General features: G+C 39.9%; 1 long non-coding RNA gene across 1 annotated transcript; it reads left to right on the forward strand.

Moving 5' to 3' along the window:
* The first annotated feature begins 6,990 nt into the window (after window positions 1–6,990).
* LOC143513813 (uncharacterized) lies at window positions 6,991–8,624 on the forward strand. Its single transcript, XR_013130677.1, has 4 exons — window positions 6,991–7,084; window positions 7,401–7,507; window positions 8,112–8,280; window positions 8,417–8,624. It is a non-coding gene; the product is annotated as an uncharacterized LOC143513813 (long non-coding RNA).
* Window positions 8,625–9,220: the final 596 nt, after the last annotated feature.

The raw sequence follows: 9,220 nt of genomic DNA on the forward strand, positions 1-9,220 counted from the left end.
GAAAATCGATCTCTAAAAAAAAAAAAAACAACCTGCATAGCAGGATAAGAGTACTATAAATATTCTTCTTAATCTCTCATCAGATCTGAAACATACTCTACGATATCTTAACTCAAAGTGCAGTGTTTCAAAAGTAATAGTCGATTCAGACCATAACTGCACGAAATGAAATTCAGTCGTTAGCTTAGTAGCTCAATAACATGGATTCTAACGGCATTCACGAACATAGGCAGCTCATTAGTTCAGTTCAACTCCAGTTGGTTTTTTTAACTTACGGTCGAAACACATCAAAGTTGCTCAAAATTAGCTTGCACAACGAAATCATACAACTACATGAACTTAATACATCTTCATAAGATGAGTCTTACATGTTCAGTTCGTATATTTAATTTTTCCAAAATACCATGAATCAAACTAATGTTAGCTAATCTCGCGCCTAGCGCGGGAAGAAAAATAAAATACAACTCACCAGAGTAAAGGAGAAGTAAAAACACAGTAATAATGCTGTCCGGGTCTTTCTTTTTTTTTCTTTTTTCTGACTTATGAAATTAAAACATTAAATTAAGTTAACACATTAAAGCAACTTTCAACACTCTTCAATGTAAATATTCCTTTCAGGTTTTGCACCTCGCTCCGTTCCTATAGCAACCTATACGCTATACGCTCTTCTATGGAGTGATTTTTGTTTCAATAGTTCCACAAAAGCAAAAGTAAATCCAAGAGCAGAAAGTATATGTTATGAATGCAAAACAGAAAAAAATATATCAAAAGTATATATATTTTATATAATTGGTTATTTGAAACTTATTTTCGTTTGCATTTTGACAAGTTTTTGGTTCCATTGTTTTTGTTTTTTTGGATTTTCCCAGTAAGGTCTTTTGCTTCTGGAATCTCTCTTTGCTTCTGCTTCGTTTTTTGCTTCTGACTTTTGGAACACATCTCACGTGTGGGAGGGTCTTAGATGAAGGCGTTCCTCTGCAATCTCCATTGGTCACTGATTCCGGACTGACACAGAGCTCCGAGACCGCCTCTGGGACCAAGCCACGCCCACCCCACCAGCTTCCCAGCGTTTTCAAACATGGCGGAACGCGGGGGTTCTGTTTCACAGTAGCATGTAAACTGAGTTTTACCATTAAAAGTTTATACAAAGGTTTTAGCAGTGGCAGCTGGTGCAAAAAAAAATTGAGGGGGGCGCAAAAAAATGAAAAACAAATAAAGCAGTCTTAGTGCCCTTTATTTATTTGAACATGAATTTTGCCCTCCTTTCCTTCTGGCTTGCAAATTTCTCTATTACATTAGTATTAAATTCAGTCATCTCTGTGACTAGTCTTTTCTCCATTGACAACATGGCCAATGCATTCAGTCTGTCCTGGGTCATCGAGTTTCTCAGAAAAGTCTTGCATTTATCTGAAAGAAAGATGTTTTAAGTCTCGTACCCCGGTCCTTTTTCTGTGCCAGGACTTTGAAAAAACAAACATGGGAAGCAGTAAAAGGCATTGCTTACATCGCAACCAGCTAGCCAGCACCGTTTGTCATAGGAAGAACTGGAAAAGGCTCCGGTGTAAGCTCATCCTCGATCACTTGCGTTCTGCCGAATTTGTAAATTTGGTTGATCCGGCCAAGCTCCTTTATCCTTTTTTTTCTTCAATTGAACGCTGTGTGAATGGATTTTTTTGCAACGCTAAAACGGAATTTTCTCTCATTTTGTAAAAGATGCTGCTCCAACCTGTAGCTATTCAATGTGAACAGAGTTAACGAACCGCAGATGACTGACACTACCAACAAGAGTGGGAGTGTCCGGGCAGAGTGCCCGCAGAGAGCTGCGCCCCGTGGAAAATCTGAAACCGACCATTTAAACTGCTGCCTCACATCACGTGCTTGGCAAAAGTTTACGCATCTACACTGACTCCCATTAGACTGGCGCCCCAACCAGGAAGTGTGCACAATGTAAGCAATTAAATACATTTATGTGTTTACTCTTTTAATAAATTCAAACGTGGCTATATTAGACACACAGTGTGACTAAATAATTTCCTCACTATCGCAATTTATAATGAACTCATTTTAATATCGGAACAATATTAAGGGGGCGGCACCCCAGCGCCCCGTATTGACCAGCCGCCACTGGGTTTTAGTTAATTGCTAAATGGTCTGTAGATATTGCAAATGTACACTGTATAATAACTACATTAAACATGGCAGTTAATATTTAGCACACTTCACCAGCGCGAGCTTTTTAAAATTTTAGTGAACTGGATGCAGGCATGAAAATCTGGCACCTTGCGGCGAAATTCGCCGTTTTGAAGTTTTCATATTTTGTGGTAAAACAAACTCTTATGAAAAATAGGTAGATAGTTAACGGTAAAATAAGAAACAAGATTTTTTTTGTAGTTCTAAATGGTGAACCCTGGTATTTTTACACTCATTTTCGCCGCTATTGTTATTTGTTGGTTCATTAAGATGTAGGCTAATGGTTTTGACTGAGCCATCTGGAATGGCGAAAGCGGCTTCTCGCGTTTACGGATCTGGCTCCATACATTGACAAGACAGGTCAATATTTTTCAGCGCGATATTATCATGAGAGAAGACGACAGGGAAGAGCGTGTTTAAAGCTAGCCTTTAAATTATTTAATCGCTGCTGTAGCTTCTGTCACCGTTTTGCTACATTCACAATAGTAGCGACTAGTTACTCGCTCCTCCAGTAACGTTCGCTCGCGTCCCCGTGGGTCTAAAGTGAGAAGGAAACTAATCCGCACTCTGCGTTTCAATGGACTACTCCTCTTACTCGCACCCCTCCAAGTTAAAATCTTTTTTTTTATATATCTCTGAGTCAGACAGTGTCTGAATGTCATGTCTGACATGTATTATGTTTAGTATCGCTATGTTCAATGGTTCAATGAATATTGTTCACTTCTTAATAAAATATGGACAGCACAAGATGCATCTGATGTGTGTTTGTGTGTGGTACTTGCAGAACACTGAAAAACAGTGAGTGAACAAAGCTGGTTGTATATAGGGTGGCCACTTTTCAGCATTGCTTTAATTTTGGTATTTTTTACTATTATGGATTTTACTATATTTGTAAATTTACTATATATCCTACACCTGTCCCCATACCAGATATTGCAAATACTCATATTTCTTCCACACATCAATGTTCCCTCCATTCAGTTCACTAAAATGTTAAAAAGCTCACACTGGTGAGCATGCTTAATGTAGTTATGTACATTTGCAATATCTACAGACCATTTAGCAATTAACTAAAACCTTTGTATAAACTTTTAATGGTAAAACTCAGTTTACATGCTACTGTGAAACAGAACCCCCGTGTTCCACCATGTTTGAAAACGCTGGGAAGCTGGTGAGGTGGGCGTGGCTTGGTCCCAGAGCTCTGTGTCAGTCCGGAATCAGTGACCAATGGAGATTGCAGAGGAACGCCTTCATCCAAGACCCTCCCACACGTGAAATGTGTTCCAAAAGTCAGATGCAAAAAACCAAGCAGAAGCAAAGAGAGATTCCAGAAGCAAAATACCTTACTGGGAAAATCCAAAAAAAAAAAAAAAAAAAAAAAAAAGAACCAAAAACTTGTCAAAATGCAAACGAAAATAAGTTTCAAATAACCAATTATATATATATATATATATATATATATATATATATATATATATATATATATATATATATATATATATATATATACACATACACACACACACTTTTGATATATTTTTTTCTGTTTTGCATTCATAATTTCTGCTCTTGGATTTACTTTTGCGGAACTATTGAAACAAAAATCACTCCATAATGTTTGCATACACCTCAGAAAGTAGTTGCAACCCTGCTGAGAAGACAGAGACGCATGCAAACCTTCATTTTTGTAACGCGGCACCCCCGAACACGGCGGTGTCGCGCTGGTTTTGTGGTGTGTAGGACTCAAGTGCAAACCCAAAACTAATAAATGCCAAAAACGGCAAACAAAAACCTCCGCGATAGCGGGAACACTAAAACAAAAACCCCAAAGGGAAAACAACTCAACGATACGGAGGAATCTCAACGTGCAGCGATATCCAGGTAAGTAAACGAAAAATACGCGGATTATAATCAACGCGTCATAGCAGAGAAAACAACGGGGAGAACGAAATACACACGGAGTACAACTCAACGTGTCATAAAGCAAACAAGAGATGAGGGAGGAGAAGTGAAGTTCAGGTATACGTCCGTGAACTTCTACCGGGGTTACCCGTCGATCTGTCAGCCAGAACACTGGCAGACAAACCAACATAGAAAACAGAGGAAACGGGAAAAAAACGGGGTGAGGAAAAACTCAGGAGAAGGAGAGAGAGAAAAGACTGAGAACACTCAGTGGTAAAATGGAAACAGGCGAATGAAACGCAGGCGCGAAGAGAGCGAGAGAAAATGGCTTGGGCTGTGAGCGCATAGGCAACAAACAACTTCAGCAATGAACTGCTGAAGTTGCCCACTCTAAATAGGCTACAAACAGCTGTAGCCTATTGCGCTTGATTGCCTCCGGGTCTAGCTCGCGAGCTCCTCCTAGTGGCGGCAGGAGGAGCGCGTCTGGACCCAACCCTGACAATTTTAGGTACACATTTCAATATTATGTATAAATGCACAATAATTAGGCATTAAGATAAGCATGGGTTTCAATTTTTTTTGTTCTTCCTTTCATTTTTTTCATGCAAGAGTGTAATATTCATGCTGCAATTTTAATACTTTAATTTTAAGCTTTGACGTCTGCCTTGTCAGTTACGGCGTACTCACACTAGGCACGGTTTGCTCATTCCATGCTGGGGCCCGAGCACGCTTACGTCATCACAATGTGACTTTATTTGGAATAAAAGCGCGCTCGCACAACACTATGGAGTTAACGATTCTCTTTTTATTGTATTTTTGGAGTCGTTTTGGGAGTGCAGAAACACGGTACAAGCACAGATTTATCGATAATTTAACACAACGATTGTCTGCTAATCGCTTTGCCGCCATGACTGTTTAACGTGAGCGTCGCATCACTGACGTCATGTTTGAGTTCCAGCAAAATGAACCAATCAGACGAGGCACCAAGCGGGCCCGGGCACGGATAGCGCTCACACTAGAAGCGAACCGTGCCCTGGCCCACCTCTTCAAGCGGGCCCGAGCACGGTTAACTGGGCCGGGCACGGTTGGAGCGCTCACACTAGCCAAACGAACCGTGCTTCGGCAGGGAACCGTGCCCAGGCCTGGATCACAGACCCTAGTGTGAGTACGCCCTTATTGTATGTCATTTGGGAGTGAGTCCTCTGCCAGACGTCCTTCAGACGCTCACTCTTCCTCCTGCCAGACCTCCTTCAGACGCTCACTCTTCCTCCGGCCATTCATGACTTGAGGTGTTTGGAAACACTGACAGAGCGGCAGATGGAGATTCTGTGTTCAAGCCAGCAGGGTCGGGAGCACGAGCAACTTCTTTATTACTGACGGATGCAATAATTTTGTAGTGACAATTAGCATCACAGCGTATGTGTGCAAATCTAAATAAATTATAACCTTGTATTTGAGATACATTTTAGAATTTCATTAATGCAGGATCCAGACCCCCCTCCACTCCACAGATCACCACAGTGTCTCCCCCCATTATACGCTGCACCACCTCACAAAATGCGCTAAGAGGCTTGCCCAGTGGTCCTCTACCTGAATGTGATTCAGTTAGAATGTATGCAGTATCCAAAATAAATCAGAAAATATATGAATAACCAAAGAAAGAAGGGAAAATTATACATACCCGTGCATGTCACATAGATATGAAATCTCTTTTTTTAGGATTATTTATTAACTACGTAAATACGCTGTGTTATTTCACAAAATTATGACTGCAACATTATTAAGTTAAATGTGAAGGTATTTCAACATTTTCTGAATTTTATCTTGACATTTCTCAGGAAATATTATTGAACATGAAATCTGATGCAGTGATTGGTTCTTGCAGGGGGTTTTGAAACGAAGTCATCCAGGATCAGCTTTGCGGCACAGCCAGGTGTCGTAAATCAGCTCTGAGACTGACACTTAATAATTACTCCTACACTTCGCTTAAAGTGAGACTGAGAGGCTTCATAACTAACTTTTAGTCGCAGCTTTTAACTAAGAATTATTTTAGACATAAGTCAATTCTTAGCAGCATTCTTAGGAGTAATTCTAAGAAGTTTGATAAATACGGGCCCTGATCTCATAGAAAGACTGCACCACTCATGTGTCTGGCTATTCTGTTTTTGTTTTGGTTTTCCTGCTCAACCCTTTCTCCATGCCCCCACCTGTGTCTGGATCATCTGCATGTGTTCCATGTTACTTTCTTCAAGTATGTCTTTATTTTGATATAGATGGAGTACTGTTTTATGTCCGCTATAAGGGCACAGAAAAAGAACTGAAAGTAAAGAGATGCCGAAGAATCTGACATCATTTTTAAAGAATTTCATGCCAGTGATGCAGGTGGGCACAGTGGCAAGGAGAAAACAAGATGCTATTTCCAATCGATATTATTGGCCAGGGATGACCATTGATATTGACAAATGAGTGAGTTTTATTGATGTAGAAAACTCAAAATTGGAAAAAATGGAGATACATGTTTTTCATTAGACAGTGACGATATATATATGTATGTTTTAGATGTTGTTTACATTAATATATATTCTTACTCACCTGTAGATCAAACGGTGTTCTACATGTCAGTTGAGTAGACCAAGCATCAAACATCAGGAAGAATACACACCAATAATTGTATGTGTTTTTTATTACTATTATTAATAATACTGGTATGATTGCAACTCACAGAATCAAATTTGACAGACTAATTATTTTTGTTTAGGTAAATGAACCATGGGAGTTAGTTAGCATGGATTTGATTGGCAAGTTGACAATGTCCTCAAATGGCAACCAGTACATATGTGTACTTATTGATTATTTTACCAAATGGGTTGAGGCTTATGCACTTGCCTCAAAAACAGCAGAGGTTGTCGCAGCTTGCATTGTGCAAATGATTTATCGGTTTGGGACACCAAAGAGGATACTAACGGATCAAGGGAGGGAATTCGTTAACCAGGTTTGCATTTTGTATTTGGTCTTCTATGATATTGAAATAAACCCCCCGGCCACTTCATTAGGTACACCTTCCTTGTGTCTACACTCACTATCCATTTTATCAGCTCCTCTTCCCATATAGAAGCACATTGTAGTTCTACAATCAAAGACTGTAGTACATCTATTTCTGTGTACTTTGTTACCCTGTTCTTCAATGGTCTAGTCCTTCATCAGCAGTCAACATGGAGCTGATAAAAAGATGGACAATGAAAGAAGTGCACACAATGAAGTAGGCCGATTTGTTTATAGAACTAACAGTCACCAATTACATTCTCCAGATCAACAAAGAAGTCTGTGAGTTGTTTGGCATAAAACACAGCCTGTGCTCACCGTACCATCCACAAACCAATGGATTAGTGGAACAGATGAATGGCACAATACAGAGGTATGTTTAATTAATTAAACATCTGTAACAGTCTGCACTGCTTTACCCATACACAATGGCACCAACCAGATCACCACAGACCAGGTGTTATGTGGGTGGTGGATCATTCTCAGCACTACAGTGACACTGACAAAGTGGTAATGTGTGTTGTGCTGGTACAAGTGGTCACTGCTGAATGGTCCATCAACCAAAACTATCCAGCCAACAACATTCTGTGTGTAGTGTTCTGTGGTTAAAAAAGACCACTGATTAGGACTAGATCAGTTACACAATCTACTTGACAACAGATAAGCTATAGTCTCCAACTATCAGGTAGACAATGTAGGAGTATCTCAGAGTGGACAGTAAGTGGACACAGTGTTTAAAAACTCCAGCAGCACAACACACACTAACACACCACCACGTCAGTGTTACTGCAGTGCTGAGAATGATCAACCACCCACATTATACCTGCTCTGTGGGGGTCCGGACATTTTGTGATTGTGGCAAAGTTCTATCTAATAAAGATGCCACTAAAACAGCATTATGTTTCAGTTGTATTGTTAAAACAGGAGATTACAAAAACTGTAACAAGTTGTCATTGTATTAAAAATCCCCATTTCAGGATCCTAGGAAAACTGTGCAAGGACAAACCACAGACATGGGACAAATACCTTGATGCTGTGCTTTTTAATGTCAGAACAAAAAAACAACTGACAACACAGTTTTCACCTTTTTATCTTATGTTTGGATGGGAGGCACGCTACTTCTCAGAAGTGCCAGAATCTTTCAATGTGAGTATATGCACTGTTCTGTTTTATTTGAACGAATGTCTTGTAATTGTTAATCAGTTTTAAAAAAAGTAAATTGTATAGGATTCACTTTACTTTGTGTCTTCTCTGAAACTCTCCACATTGTTTTATTGCCAAGGTCAATAAAACAGTAGAAGATGTACTCCAGACAGAGATTCTGAACCCTGCCATACAGTTACAGGACAGGGTATATGAAGCAGTCAAGAGAAACATGCAAGTTGCAAGGCACAAAGTGAGAGCAAGAAAGGGAGGTTCCAGGGCTGTTTCACACACCTTTACTGTTGGGGAAAAGGTTCTCAGGAGGAACATCAGAAGTCAGCAGAGGAAAGGAGGGAAATTAGACAGGGATTGTCTTGGTCGCTATACTATTATGTCCTTACAAGGCAAAAGTGCAGATTTAGTTGACGATAAAGGTGTCACATTTCCAAAAATTAATCTGGACCATTTGATGCCCTTTGTGGAGTAGGAAACACGCATTCCTCACAGGCTCCAAAGGCTTCCATCCCGTGATTCAGCACCTGAGTGTCCTTTATTTGTTCCGGCAGTTGAGACTCTGACACTTCATGTTCCAGCTGTGAAGAGCACAGAGCTTCCTGTCATAGCAGTAAGGAGCACAGAACCTCCTTTTTCAAAAAATGAGATCCTGGAATCTCCTGCTCTGACAGTAAGAAGCACAGCACCTGCTGTCCCTGCAGTTGGAAGACCGGCATCTGTTGTCACACATCACTGTGATCTAGAGAGTAGTAAGTTGAATCTTAAAAAATATTGTTATTTATGTAACAGTTATTTTTTTCCTTTTTACACAATTTTCTAATGTCCAGAATAAATACAACTTTATTTTGGTTCACAATTTTGGCAGGCATTGATGCGGTTTGGTCTGGCAGAAGTGGTTGTGTATTGATCAGTGTTGGGAACGTTACTT

The sequence above is a fragment of the Brachyhypopomus gauderio genome, chromosome 5 (genome assembly GCF_052324685.1).
Source record: "Brachyhypopomus gauderio isolate BG-103 chromosome 5, BGAUD_0.2, whole genome shotgun sequence".
Lineage (NCBI taxonomy): Eukaryota > Metazoa > Chordata > Actinopteri > Gymnotiformes > Hypopomidae > Brachyhypopomus > Brachyhypopomus gauderio.